Raw genomic sequence first — 13491 nt, 5'->3', positions numbered from 1 at the left:
AAATGGGGATTTGGAAGAAGATTCAGAAACTCTGAAGTTATACGAGAATTCGGCCCATGGTAGAAGATCTGCCCAGTCATCCTGGCGGGAGGAAACAAAATGCCGTAAATAATCACCCAGGACCTGGTTAATTCTTTCTACTTGCCCATTGGATTGAGGATGATAAGCAGAAGAAAAGTTTAATTTAATCTTGAGTTGTTTACAGAGAGCCCTCCAGAATTTAGACACGAATTGGACACCTCTATCCGAGACGATCTGCGTGGGCAACCCGTGAAGACGAAAAATGTGTACAAAAAATTGTTTTGCCAACTGAGGCGCAGAAGGAAGACCAGGAAGAGGGATGAAATGTGCCATCTTGGAGAATCGATCAACGACCACCCAAACAACAGTGTTGCCACGGGATGAGGGTAAGTCTGTTATAAAGTCCATACCAATCAGAGACCAAGGCTGTTCGGGAACAGGCAGAGGATGAAGAAGACCAGCGGGCTTCTGGCGAGGAGTCTTATCCCGGGCACAGACAGTACAGGCTCGCACAAAATCCACAACATCCGTCTCCAGAGTCGGCCACCAATAGAAACGAGAGATGAGTTGCACGGATTTCTTGATGCCCGCATGACCAGCGAGATGAGAGGAGTGACCCCATTTGAGGATTCCGAGGCGTTGGCGTGGGGAGACGAAGGTCTTCCCTGGAGGAGTTTGCCTGATGGAGGCTGGAGAAGTGGAGATCAGGCAGTCAGGAGGAATGATGTGTTGCGGAGAGAGCTCTACTTCCGAGGCATCCGAGGAACGAGAGAGAGCATCGGCCCTAATGTTCTTATCGGCAGGCCGAAAGTGAATTTCAAAATTAAATCGGGCAAAGAACAGAGACCACCTGGCCTGGCGTGGATTCAGCCGTTGGGCAGACTGGAGATAGGAGAGGTTCTTGTGATCGGTGTAAATAATAACTGGAAATCTTGATCCCTCCAGCAGATGCCTCCATTCCTCAAGTGCTAATTTAATGGCTAGTAGCTCTCGATCCCCGATGGAGTAGTTCCTCTCCGCCGGAGAGAAGGTCTTAGAAAAAAAAACACAAGTAACAGCATGCCCGGAAGAATTTTTTTGTAGAAGGACCGCTCCAGCTCCTACTGAGGAGGCATCAACCTCCAATAGGAAGGGTTTAGATGGGTCAGGTCTGGAGAGCACGGGAGCTGAAGAAAAGGCAGACTTGAGCTGTTTAAAGGCGTCTTCCGCTTGAGGAGGCCATGACTTAGGATTGGCATTCTTTTTGGTTAAAGCCACGATAGGAGCCACAATGGTGGAAAAATGTGGAATAAATTGTCTATAATAATTGGCGAACCCCAAAAAACGTTGGATAGCACGGAGTCCGGAGGGGCGTGGCCAATCTAAGACGGCAGAGAGTTTGTCTGGATCCATTTGTAGTCCCTGGCCAGAGACCAAGTATCCTAGGAAAGGAAGAGATTGACATTCAAACAGACATTTCTCCATTTTGGCATAAAGTTGATTGTCACGAAGTCTCTGAAGAACCATGCGGACATGCTGGCGGTGTTCTTCTAGGTTGGCAGAAAAAATCAGGATATCGTCCAGATACACAACAACACAGGAATATAAGAGATCACGAAAAATGTCATTAACAAAGTCTTGGAAGACGGCAGGGGCGTTGCACAGGCCAAAGGGCATGACCAGATACTCAAAGTGTCCATCTCTAGTGTTAAATGCCGTTTTCCATTCATCCCCCTCTCTGATGCGGATGAGATTATAAGCACCTCTTAAGTCCAGTTTGGTAAAGATGTGGGCACCTTGGAGGCGATCAAAGAGTTCAGAGATGAGAGGTAGAGGGTAGCGGTTCTTTACCGTGATTTTATTAAGACCGCGGTAGTCAATGCAAGGACGTAGGGAGCCATCTTTTTTGGACACAAAGAAAAATCCGGCTCCGGCAGGAGAGGAGGATTTGCGGATAAAGCCCTTTTTTAAATTTTCCTGGATGTATTCAGACATAGCAAGAGTCTCTGGGGCAGAGAGAGGATAAATTCTGCCCCGTGGTGGAGTAGTGCCCGGGAGGAGGTCAATAGGACAGTCATAAGGCCTGTGAGGAGATAGAGTCTCAGCTTGTTTTTTGCAAAAAACATCCGCAAAGTCCATATAGGCCTTAGGGAGACCGGTTACAGGGGGAACCACAGGGTCACGGCAAGGAGTACTGGTAACCGGTTTAAGGCAGTCCTTGAAACAAGAGGGACCCCAACTCTTGATCTCCCCTGTGGACCAATCCAGGGTTGGGGAATGGTGTTGAAGCCAGGGTAGTCCAAGGAGAATTTCGGAAGTGCAATTGGAGAGGACCAAAAACTAAATTTTTTCGTGGTGAGGTCCGATGCACATTAGGAGGGGTTCCGTGCGGTAACGCACGGCACAGTCCAATCTTTCATTGTTAACGCAATTGATGTAGAGAGGTCTGGCGAGACTGGTCACTGGGATGTTGAACCTGTTGATGAGAGAGGCCAAAATAAAGTTTCCTGCAGATCCGGAGTCCAAGAAGGCCTTAGTGGAGAAGGAGAAGGTAGAGGCAGATATCCGCACAGGCACAGTAAGACGTGGAGAAGCAGAGTTGACATCAAGGACTGTTTCACCTTTGTGCGGAGTCAGCGTACGTCTTTCCAGGCGGGGAGGACGGATAGGACAATCCTTCAGGAAGTGTTCGGTACCGGCACAGTACAGGCAGAGATTCTCCATGCGGCGTCGTGTCCTCTCTTGAGGTGTCAGGCGAGACCGGTCAACTTGCATAGCCTCCACGGCGGAAGGCACAGGAACGGATTGCAGAGGACCAGAGGAGAGAGGAGCCGGGGAGAAAAAACGCCTCGTGCGAACAAAGTCCATATCCTGGCGGAGCTCCTGACGCCTTTCGGAAAAACGCATGTCAATGCGAGTGGCTAGATGAATGAGTTCATGTAGGTTAGCAGGAATTTCTCGTGCGGCCAGAACATCTTTAATGTTGCTGGATAGGCCTTTTTTAAAGGTCGCGCAGAGGGCCTCATTATTCCAGGAAAGTTCTGAAGCAAGAGTACGGAATTGCACGGTGTACTCGCCAACGGAAGAATTACCCTGGAACAGGTTCAGCAGGGCAGTCTCAGCAGAAGAGGCTCGGGCAGGTTCCTCATAGACACTTCGAATTTCCGAGAAGAAGGAGTGTACAGAGGCAGTGACGGGGTCATTGCGGTCCCAGAGCGGTGTGGCCCATGACAGAGCTTTTCCAGACAGAAGGCTGACTACGAAAGCCACCTTAGACCTTTCAGTAGGAAACTGGTCCGACATCATCTCCAAGTGCAGGGAACATTGTGAAAGAAAGCCACGGCAAAACTTAGAGTCCCCATCAAATTTATCCGGCAAGGATAGTCGTAGGCCTGAGGCGGCCACTCGCTGCGGAGGAGGTGCAGGAGCTGGCGGAGGAGATGATTGCTGAAGCTGTGGTAGTAGCTGCTGTAGCATCACGGTCAGTTGAGACAGCTGGTGGCCTTGTTGCGCTATCTGTTGTGACTGCTGGGCGACCACCGTGGTGAGGTCGGCGACAACTGGCAGAGGAACTTCAGCGGGATCCATGGCCGGATCTACTGTCACGATGCCGGCTGGCAGGAGGTGGATCCTCTGTGCCAGAGAGGGATTGGCGTGGACCGTGCTAGTGGACCGGTTCTAAGTCACTACTGGTATTCACCAGAGCCCGCCGCAAAGCGGGATGGTCTTGCTGCGGCGGTAGTGACCAGGTCGTATCCACTAGCAACGGCTCAACCTCTCTGACTGCTGAAGATAGGCGCGGTACAAGGGAGTAGACAGAAGCAAGGTCGGACGTAGCAGAAGGTCGGGGCAGGCAGCAAGGATCGTAGTCAGGGGCAACGGCAGGAGGTCTGGAACACAGGCTAGGAACAAACAAGGGAACGCTTTCACTGGCACAATGGCAACAAGATCCGGCGAGGGAGTGCAGGGGAAGTGAGGTATACATAGGGAGTGCACAGGTGAACACACTGATTAGAACCACTGCGCCAATCAGCGGCGCAGTGGCCCTTTAAATCGTAGAGACCCGGCGCGCGCGCGACCTAGGGAGCAGGGCCGCGCGCGCTGGGACAGGACCGACGGAGAGCGAGTCAGGTACGGGAGCCGGGGTGCGCATCGCGAGCGGGCGCCACCCGCATCGCGAATCGCATCCCGGCTGGAGGCGGTATCGCAGCGCACCCGGTCAGTGGATCTGACCGGGGCGCTGCGGGAGCGAGAGTGTAGCGAGCGCTCCGGGGAGGAGCGGGAACCCGGAGCGCTCGGCGTAACAGCTACTATCAAATGTGGGGAGCCTGCTAATACCTAATGTGGGGAACCTGCTACTACCTAATGTGGGGATCCTGCTTCTACCTAATGTGGGGAACCTGCTACTACCTAATGTGGGGGACCTGCCACTACCTAATGTGGGTAACCTGCCACTACCTAATGTGGGGAACCTGCTACTACCTAATGTGGGGAGCCTGCCACTACCTAATGTGGGGAGCCTGCTACTACCTAATGTGGGGAACCTGCTACTACCTAATGTGGGAAAACTGCTACCTACCTAATGTGGGGAACATGATACCTACCTAATGTGGGGAAACCGCTACCTTCCTAATGTGGGGAAACCGCTACCTTCCTAATATGGGGAAACCGCTACCTTCCTAATCTGGGGAAACTGCTGCCTGCCAAATGCTCCCCCCAAGAAGTAGCACCCCCATCATCCATAAGCTCATGCTATTACCACACAGGGGTAGGGGGATGCTGGTAGATGATGGTGGTGCTACTTCTGGTGGGGGGTGTTGCTGGTGGATGATGAGGGGCGCATGATGGGGGCATTATATGTAAGGGGCACATGTGACCCAGCCTCACCCAGCTGCTACCTCCAGTGGCCACCAGATATTTGAGTTTGAGACCCCGGCTTTATCTCCTCCATGCTGCCAGTGGGGGGATGGCAATGGGGCAATTGCTCCCTGAGATTGTTGCCCCTCCTGCACTATAGCATTGTGGAGCGGGAGCTGTCAGCCGTGGGGATGCCATCCACCACAGACCGGCACGATGACGTCACATCATCGTGCTGGCGCCCAGAGATCACCTCCCCGCAGCTCTCACACTGCAAGAATGGAGCAGCGTGTGGGAAATGTGACAGCTGGAGAGAGGTGCTCAGGCGCTGTATGGTACAGGGGAATTATTAAAACTTGGGGGGAGGGGGGGGGGGGTGCATGCACAGAAAAGGGCAAATTATAAGTGAGGGGCGCATAACAGGGGGGCATTTTATGTGAGGGGCACAGGACAGGGGGCATTATATGTGAGGGGCACAGGACAGGAGGCATTATATGTGAGGGGCACATGTCAGGTGGCATTATATGTGAGGGGCACAGGACAGGGGGTATTATATATGAGGGGCACAGGACAGGGGGTATTATATATGAGGGGCACAGGACATGGGGCATTATATGTGGGGGCACAGAACAGGGGGCATTATAGGTGAGGGGCACATGTCAGGTGGCACTATATGTGAGGGGCACAGGACATTGGGCATTATTTGTGAGGGGCACATGACAGGGCCCCCCCCTGTAATGTGCCCATATAATGCACCTATAATGCCCCCCTGACATTTGCCCCTTACTTATAATGCCCCCCTGTCCTGTGCCCCTCACATGTAATACCCCCTGTCCTGTGCCCCTCACATATAATACCTCCTGTCCTGTGCCCCTCACATATAATGCCCCCTGAGGGGGCAGGACATGGGGCATTATATGTGAGGGGAACATATATATACTTTGATTAAAAAAAAGGCCGATCACAATCTTCAGCACCAGGCCCCTGATGCTCTTAATCCGGCCCAGTTAGTCTCCCTAAGATTAGCCCCTCCCCCCCAGCCCCGGTGGGCAGTTTGTTCCTCTAGATTAGACCCCCAAGTAGGTAGTTAGCTCCCCCTAATAATCTTCCCCCCTAACCATAATCCCCTCAGATAATCCCCCCCCCCCTTGCCCATTAGGAAGATAGTCCCCTTCATTTACCCAGCATGAGGAGTGAGCTGCAGCTGCAGGGTAAAGTCCGCTCCTCCAGAAGATGATGCTGCCGAACAGATATGGTGCCTCGCTCCCCCAGGCCGGCTCGCATCGTATCAGATAACGAGTGATGCAGCTGCCGTACAGATACTGCAGCAGCGTAATGATGTAGAATGTTGCAACAACGGCACTTTGATTCTGGTCATTACACGGCCAATGTATCTGTACACAGCGTTTGTTATCAGGTGGAGGGGCCTCTGCCCAGCAGCTAAAGGGATCTGTGCTAAGGTTACTGCCCGGCATTTTAACCCCTTAATGAACACGGACATAAATGTACGTCCGGGTTTGGCGGTACTTTGCGCACCAGGACGTAGATTTACATCCTGTGTATGACCGCGAGCATCGGAGCGGTGTTCGTATCATACACGGCATGTTCTGGCTGCTAGCAGGTGCGCATGTTAAATTAGATGATCAGATTGCCAGCAGCGCTGCTGCGGTGATCAAATCATCTGTAATGGCGGATGAAGGTCCCCTCACCTGCCTCCGTCCGTCTCCCGGCATCTCCTGCTCTGGTCTGAGATCGAGCAGACCAGATCAGAAGATGACCGATAATAATGATTAGTGCTATGTCCTATGCATAGCACTGAACAGTATTAGCAATAGAATGATTGCTATAGATAGTCCCCTATGGGGACATAAAAAGTGTAAAAATAAAGTAGAAAAATGTAAAAATAATAAGTAAAAAAAAAGGGAAATATACCCTCCCCCAATAAAAATAAAAATTGTCAGTTTTTCCCATTTTACCCCCAAAAAGCATAACATTTTTTTTATAAACATATTTGGAATTGCCGTGTGCGTAAATGTCCGAACTATCAAAATATAATGTTAATGATCCCGTACGGTGAACGGCGTAAATGTAAAAAATAAAAAAAAAGTCCAAAAATTCAGCTTTTTTGTCACATTTTATTTTAAAAAAAGTTAATAAAAATGATCTAAAAGTTTTATATATGCAAATGTGGTATCGATAAAAGATGACGGCACAAAAAATGAGCCCTCATACCGCCCTATATACGGAAAAATGAAAAAGTTATAGGTGGTCAAAATAGGGCAATTTTTGATTACTGATTTTGTACAAAAAGTTTTTGATATTTTTTAAGCGGTACAAAAATATAACAATATCTAGCCATGGGTATCATTTTAATCGTATTGACCAACAGGATAACCAACACATGTAATTTTTACTGTAAAGTGTACAGTGTGAAAACGAAACCCTTCAAAAATGTTTGGGTTCGCCATATATTTTATGGTAAAATGAGAGGTTTCATTACAAAGTACAATTGGGTATGTAGATGGAAATATAAAAGAGTTATGGATTTTAGAAGTCGAGGAGGAAAAAACAAAAAAAGCAAAAAAAAATTGGCCTGGTCCTTAAAAGGGTTATCCAGGAAAAAAGTTTTTTTTATATATATCAACTGGCTCCAGAAAGTTAAAAAGATTAGTAAATTACCTCTATTAAAAAATCTTAATCCTTTCAGTACTTATGAGCTTCTGAAGTTAAGGTTGTTCTTTTCTGTCTAAGTGCTCTCTGATGACACGTGTCTCAAGAACCGCCCAGTTTAGAAGAGGTTTGCTATGGGGATTTGCTTCTAAACTGGGCGTTTCCCGAGACAGGTGTCATCACAGAGCACTTAGACAGAAAAGAACAACCTTAACTTCAGAAGCTCATAAGTACTAAAAGGATTAAGATTTTTTAATAGAAGTCATTTACAAATCGGTTTAACTTTCTGGAGCCAGTTGATATATAAAAAAAAGTTTTTTCCTGGAATACCCCTTTAAGGTTAAAATGGGCTTGGCACTTAAGGGGTTAATAAATGAGAGCCGAAGGTGGAGCGGCTTTAGCCTCTGCCTCCGGTTCCTCTGCCTCCGGCCCTGCTTCTCAGTGGTGCTGGACAGGGTGCTGGACCAGCATCTTCTGGCCTGCCCTGCAACATTTCCCATGAGTCACCATGTTCTTAAAGCAGCGGTGGCAATTAATTAAAAAAATTATCTGCGGATGAGACCCGGGGCTATTGGCTTGACACCCTGGGCTATAGCCTCCTTAGCCCCCCCCCCCTGTTGACGCCCCTGCTTGGCGTTCCAGCGTAGCAGGATGGAGGAAGTGAACAGGAACCTACTGGGACCCTTCAGTAACAGTGCCTCACTCCTCCAGGTTTAACGTGTAGCCAAAAAGAGGCCCCTTCATCTGCAGGTCAGCTCAGAGGACAGGGAGTGACTGTCGGGGATTGGAGACTAGGAGGAGGATGTTGTCTGCAAAAGCGCCTATCCTGACATGCCAATTTTATCATTAAAGGGGTACTCTGCTCCTAAACATCTGATCCCCTATCTAAAGGATAGGGGATAAGATGTCTGATCGTGGGGGTCTGGCCCCTGGGACCCTCTGTGATCTCCAGCGTGGCACCCTGGAAATCTGGTTCACAGAGCGAACTCTGCTTCGTGGCGGATGACGGGTGACCACAGCCGTCACGCCCCCTCCATTTGTGTCTATGGCAGGAGGCGTGACTGCTATGTACTAGCCATCATGCCCCCTCCATAGACATGAATAGAGGGGGCGTGGCATGACGTCACAAAAACGGAAGCTCCAAGCTTCCGTGTCCTGAATGCCGCAGTCACTGGCCCAGAGATCGCAGGGGTTCAAGCGGCCAGGCCCCCACGGTGAGACATCTTATCCCCTATCCTTTGGATGTCTAATCGGGAGGGTCCCGCCGCTGGGGACCCTCGCGATCTCCCTGCTGCACCCGGCGTTCATTTAGAGCAGTGGTTCTTATAGGGGTTATCTTTTTCTTACATATCAACTGGCTCCAGAAAGTTAAACAGATTTACAAATTACTTCTATTAAAAATTCTTAATCCTTTCAGTACTTATGAGCTTCTGAAGTTGAGTTGTTCTTTTCTGTGTAAGTGCTCTCTGATGACACCTGTCTCGGGAACTGTCCAGAGTAGAAGCCAATCCCCATAGCAAACCTCTTCTACTCTGTGCAATTCCCGAGACAAGCAGAAATGTCAGCAGAGAGCACTTTTGTCAGACAGAAAAGTACAACTCAACTTCAGCAGCTGATAATTATGGTAATTATTGGAAGGATTAAGATTTTTTAATAGAAGTAATTTACAAATCTGTTTAACTTTCTGGAGCCAGTTGATATATAAAAAAAAGTTTTTTTCCCCCCTGGAATACCCCTTTAACCTTTTTCCCCTGAGTACCCCTTGACAGGCCATTTCCAATAATTGTAACCCAATAATAGCGACATGTGTGGTGTCCCGGTACAGGACCTGGTCCTGTCCCTTTGTCTAAAGTCCCCTCAGCCAGAGTCCCCTCCATGTCAATAGGGCTCTCCTGTAGGGCTAACCCCTAGTCGCCTCATATAAATGGTATTTAATGTATAAATATATCTATATTTAATATGTTATATAGGAATAGCTCTCTATAGGACCTTAGAGGTCACGTGCCTGCCGGACTATCAGAGAAGCACAATCATCTCAGTACCATCATTAGTTACAGCTAGGCCCAAAGCCTAAGAATCCGCAGCCACTAAACGTGAGTTACTCAAGCTCAAATTACTGAATCCTGTGTGACTACTAGAAGCTCAAATCTCCTATAAATAGCAGCACAGTGGCCAGCAATCAAAGCTCATTGATCCGGAGTCCCAGCAAGCCTGTGAGGAACCTGTATCCCGGTTCACTCGTAAAAGACTGTTGTGTTACATACCGTTGCATAAAATATACAGTAAAGTTGCTTCCAGTTCATCTACTGTGGATATTCTGTTATTTCTCCCTGCCGTTTGTGGGATTTTTGGTAGAAGGTCCATTACATTGAGGAAACCTCACTCTGGCGTCACGACAATTAAGGGTTAACACCAATATACCCTACACTATGACGGCAGCACCGCCCCGTCACCACACATGTTTATAGAGAAACCCCACTTCCCCGCAGCTTGCCTTGTGGTGACTTATTCCCTGATGTCAGTTCTGAGCCAGAGCCTCCGAGTGTCATAGATCTCTACAGCCGGATGAAAAGTGACGTGTGCGCAAGACGACATGACACGGAACAACGTAGAGAAGGCGAGAGAAAAAGATAGTGTTGTAGGGACCTAATGACAAAGGGGACCGGTGAGGAAGTGCACAGTGCCGAGCATACAGGCCGAGGAAGACACCACAGACAAGACGACAACCATAATGTATGTGATGGACAAAAAGCAATAAGGAGATCAATTATTATATAAATATGGTAAAATGTGAAGATTATTTATTAATAATAAAAATTCATAAATAATAAGGCATAATGTAAAAATGAGGAAAAATAAATAAACTCACAAATAATGAAATAGGATTGTGTCATGTGAATAGAGAATATATCAATTAAATGAAATTAGGTAAACTAAAAACTAGTGGCGAATAAAAGAAAATACTGTGTAAATTAAAGATAAATTAAATGTAAAATGGGCAGACGGCCCCAAAGGTAAAGTATACAGAGCACATGGGTCAAACTGCAATAAATATTAAACATGTCAAAGGTGCAACAAAGCACGAGCAAAAATATACCAGACCTACAGGAATACTGTGAAACTAACTATAATGGTGGAAAAAGCAATAAATAAACAATCCAAAGGGCAAATTGTGGTTCAAAAGTATTTATTAACCCCTTAACCCCTTAAGGACTCAGCCCATTTTAGCCATAAGGACTCAGACAATTTAATTTTTACGTTTTCATTTTTTCCTCCTCACCTTCTAAAAATCATAACTCTTTTATATTTTCATCCACAGACTAGTATGAGGGCTTGTTTTTTGCGCGACCAGTTGTCCTTTGTAATGACAGCACACATTATATCATAAAATGTATGGCGCAACCAAAAAACACTATTTTTGTGGGGAAATTAAAACGAAAAACGCAATTTTGCTAATTTTGGAAGATTTTGTTTTCACGCCGTACAATTTATGGTAAAAATGACATGTGTTCTTTATTCTGAGGGTCAATACGATTAAAAGTATACCCATTATTACATACTTTTATATTATTTTTGCGCTTAAAAAAAATCACAAACTTTTTAACCAAATTAGTACGTTTATAATCCCTTTATTTTGGTGACCTCTAACTTTTTTATTTTTCTGTATAAGCGGCGGTATGGGGGCTCATTTTTTGCGCCATGATCTGTACTTTTTTTTGATACCACATTTGTATATAAAAAACTTTTAATACATTTTTTATAATTTTTTTTAATAAAATGTAATAAAAAAGTAGGAATTTGGGACTTTTATTTTTTTTTCGTTCACGCCGTTCACCGTACAGGATCATTAACATTTCATTTTAATAGTTCGGACATTTACGCACGCGGCGATACCAAATATGTCTATTAAATAAAAATTTTTACGCTTTTTGGGGGTAAAATAGGAAAAAACGGACGTTTTACTTTTTTATTGGGGGAGGGGATTTTTCACTTTGTTTTACTTTTAAATTTTTCTACATTTTTTTACATTTTTTTTTACACTTGAATAGTCCCCATAGGAGACTATTCATAACAATACCATGATTGCTAATACTGATCTGTTCTATGTATAGGACATAGAACAGATCAGTGTTATCGGCGATCTTCTGCTCTGGTCTGCTCGATCACAGACCAGAGCAGGAGACGCCGAGAGCCGGACGGAGGCAGGTGAGGGGACCTCTGTGCGGCGTTATGAATGATAGGATCCCCGCAGCAGCGCTGCGGGCGATCCGATCATTCATTCAAATCGCGCACTGCCGCAGATGCCGGGATCTGTATTGATCCCGGCACCTGAGGGGTTAATGGCGGACGCCAGCGAGATCGCGGGCGTCGGCCATTGCCGGCGGGTCCCTGGCTGCAATCAGCAGCCGGGATCAACCGCGCATGACACGGGCATCGCTCCGATGCCCGCGGTTATGCACAGGACGTAAATGTACGTCCTGGTGCGTTAAGTACCACCTCACCAGGACGTACATTTACGTCCTGCGTCCTTAAGGGGTTAAGGGCCAAGCCCATTTTCACCTTATGGACACTTTAAGCATTAATAACTCTGGGATGCTTTTACTTTTCATTCTGATTCCGAGAATGTTTTTTCGTGACATATTCTACTTTATGTCAGTGGTAATTTTTCGACGATACTTGCATCATTTCTTGGTGAAAATTCCAAAACTTGATGAAAAATTTTAAAATGTTGCATTTTTTTAAACTTTGAAATTCTCTGCTTATAAGAAAAATGGATATTCCAAACGAATTATATATTGATTCACATCTACAACATATCTACTTTATGTTGGCATCATTAATTTGACATGTTTTTACTTTTACGACGCATCAGAGGACAAAGCTCAGCAGCAATTTTTCAATTTTTCACAACAATTTCAAAATCTGAATTTTTCAGGGACCAGTTCAGTTGAAGTGGATTTGAGGGGCTTTCTTGTTAGAAATTCCCCATAAATGACCCCACTATAAAAACTGCACTCTACAAAGTATTCAAAATGACATCCAGAAAGTTTGTTAACCCTTTAAGTGTTTCACAGGAATAGCAGCAAAGTGAAGGAGAAAATTCTAAATCTAAATTTTTTACACTTGCATGTTCTTGTATACTCATTTTTATTTTTACAAGGGGTAAAAGGAGAAGAAGCCCCCCATAATTTGTAACCCAATTTCTCTCGAGTAAGGAAATACCTCATATGTGGAGGTAAAGGGCTCTGCATGTGCACTACAAGGCTCAGAAGGGTAGGAGCAACAATTGGATTTTGGAAAGGGATTCCTGAAATGGTTTTTGGGGGGCATGTCACATTTAGGAAGCCCCCATGGTGCCAGAACAGCAAAAATAATAACCCACACGGCACAGTGAGCCTTAACACCCTACAGGTGTTTGACAATTTTTCATTAAATTTGGATGTGTAAATGAAATAATTTTTTCCACTGAAATGCTGTTTTTTCCCCAAATTTTACATTTTTACAAGGGGTAATAGGAGAAAATGCCCCCCAAAATGGAGTATGGAAATACTCCATACGTGGATGTAAAGTGCTCTGCGGGCGAACTACAATGTTCAGATGAGAAGGAGCGACATTGAGCTTTTTTCCTATTTTCTCTGTGAAAATGAAAAATTTAGATTAACACCGGCATTGTAGTGAAATATATATATATATTTTTCATGTCCAACTTTAATAAAAATTCGTCAAACGCCTGTGGGGTGTTACGGCTCACTATACCCCTTGTTAAGTTCCGTGAGGGGTGTAGTTTCCAAAAAAGGGTCACATGTGGGTATTTATTTTTTTTTACGTTTATGTCAGAACATCTGAAAAATCAGCCACCCTTGTGCAATCACCAATTTGGGCCTCAAATGTACTTGGCTCTCTATCAGTTCTGAGCCCTGTTGTGCGCCTGCAGAGCATTTTACGTCCACATATGGGGTATTT

Source organism: Hyla sarda, chromosome 7 (genome assembly GCF_029499605.1).
Source record: "Hyla sarda isolate aHylSar1 chromosome 7, aHylSar1.hap1, whole genome shotgun sequence".
Lineage (NCBI taxonomy): Eukaryota > Metazoa > Chordata > Amphibia > Anura > Hylidae > Hyla > Hyla sarda.
The sequence above is the reverse complement of the archived record's forward strand: the minus strand, read 5'-3'. Positions refer to the sequence as shown.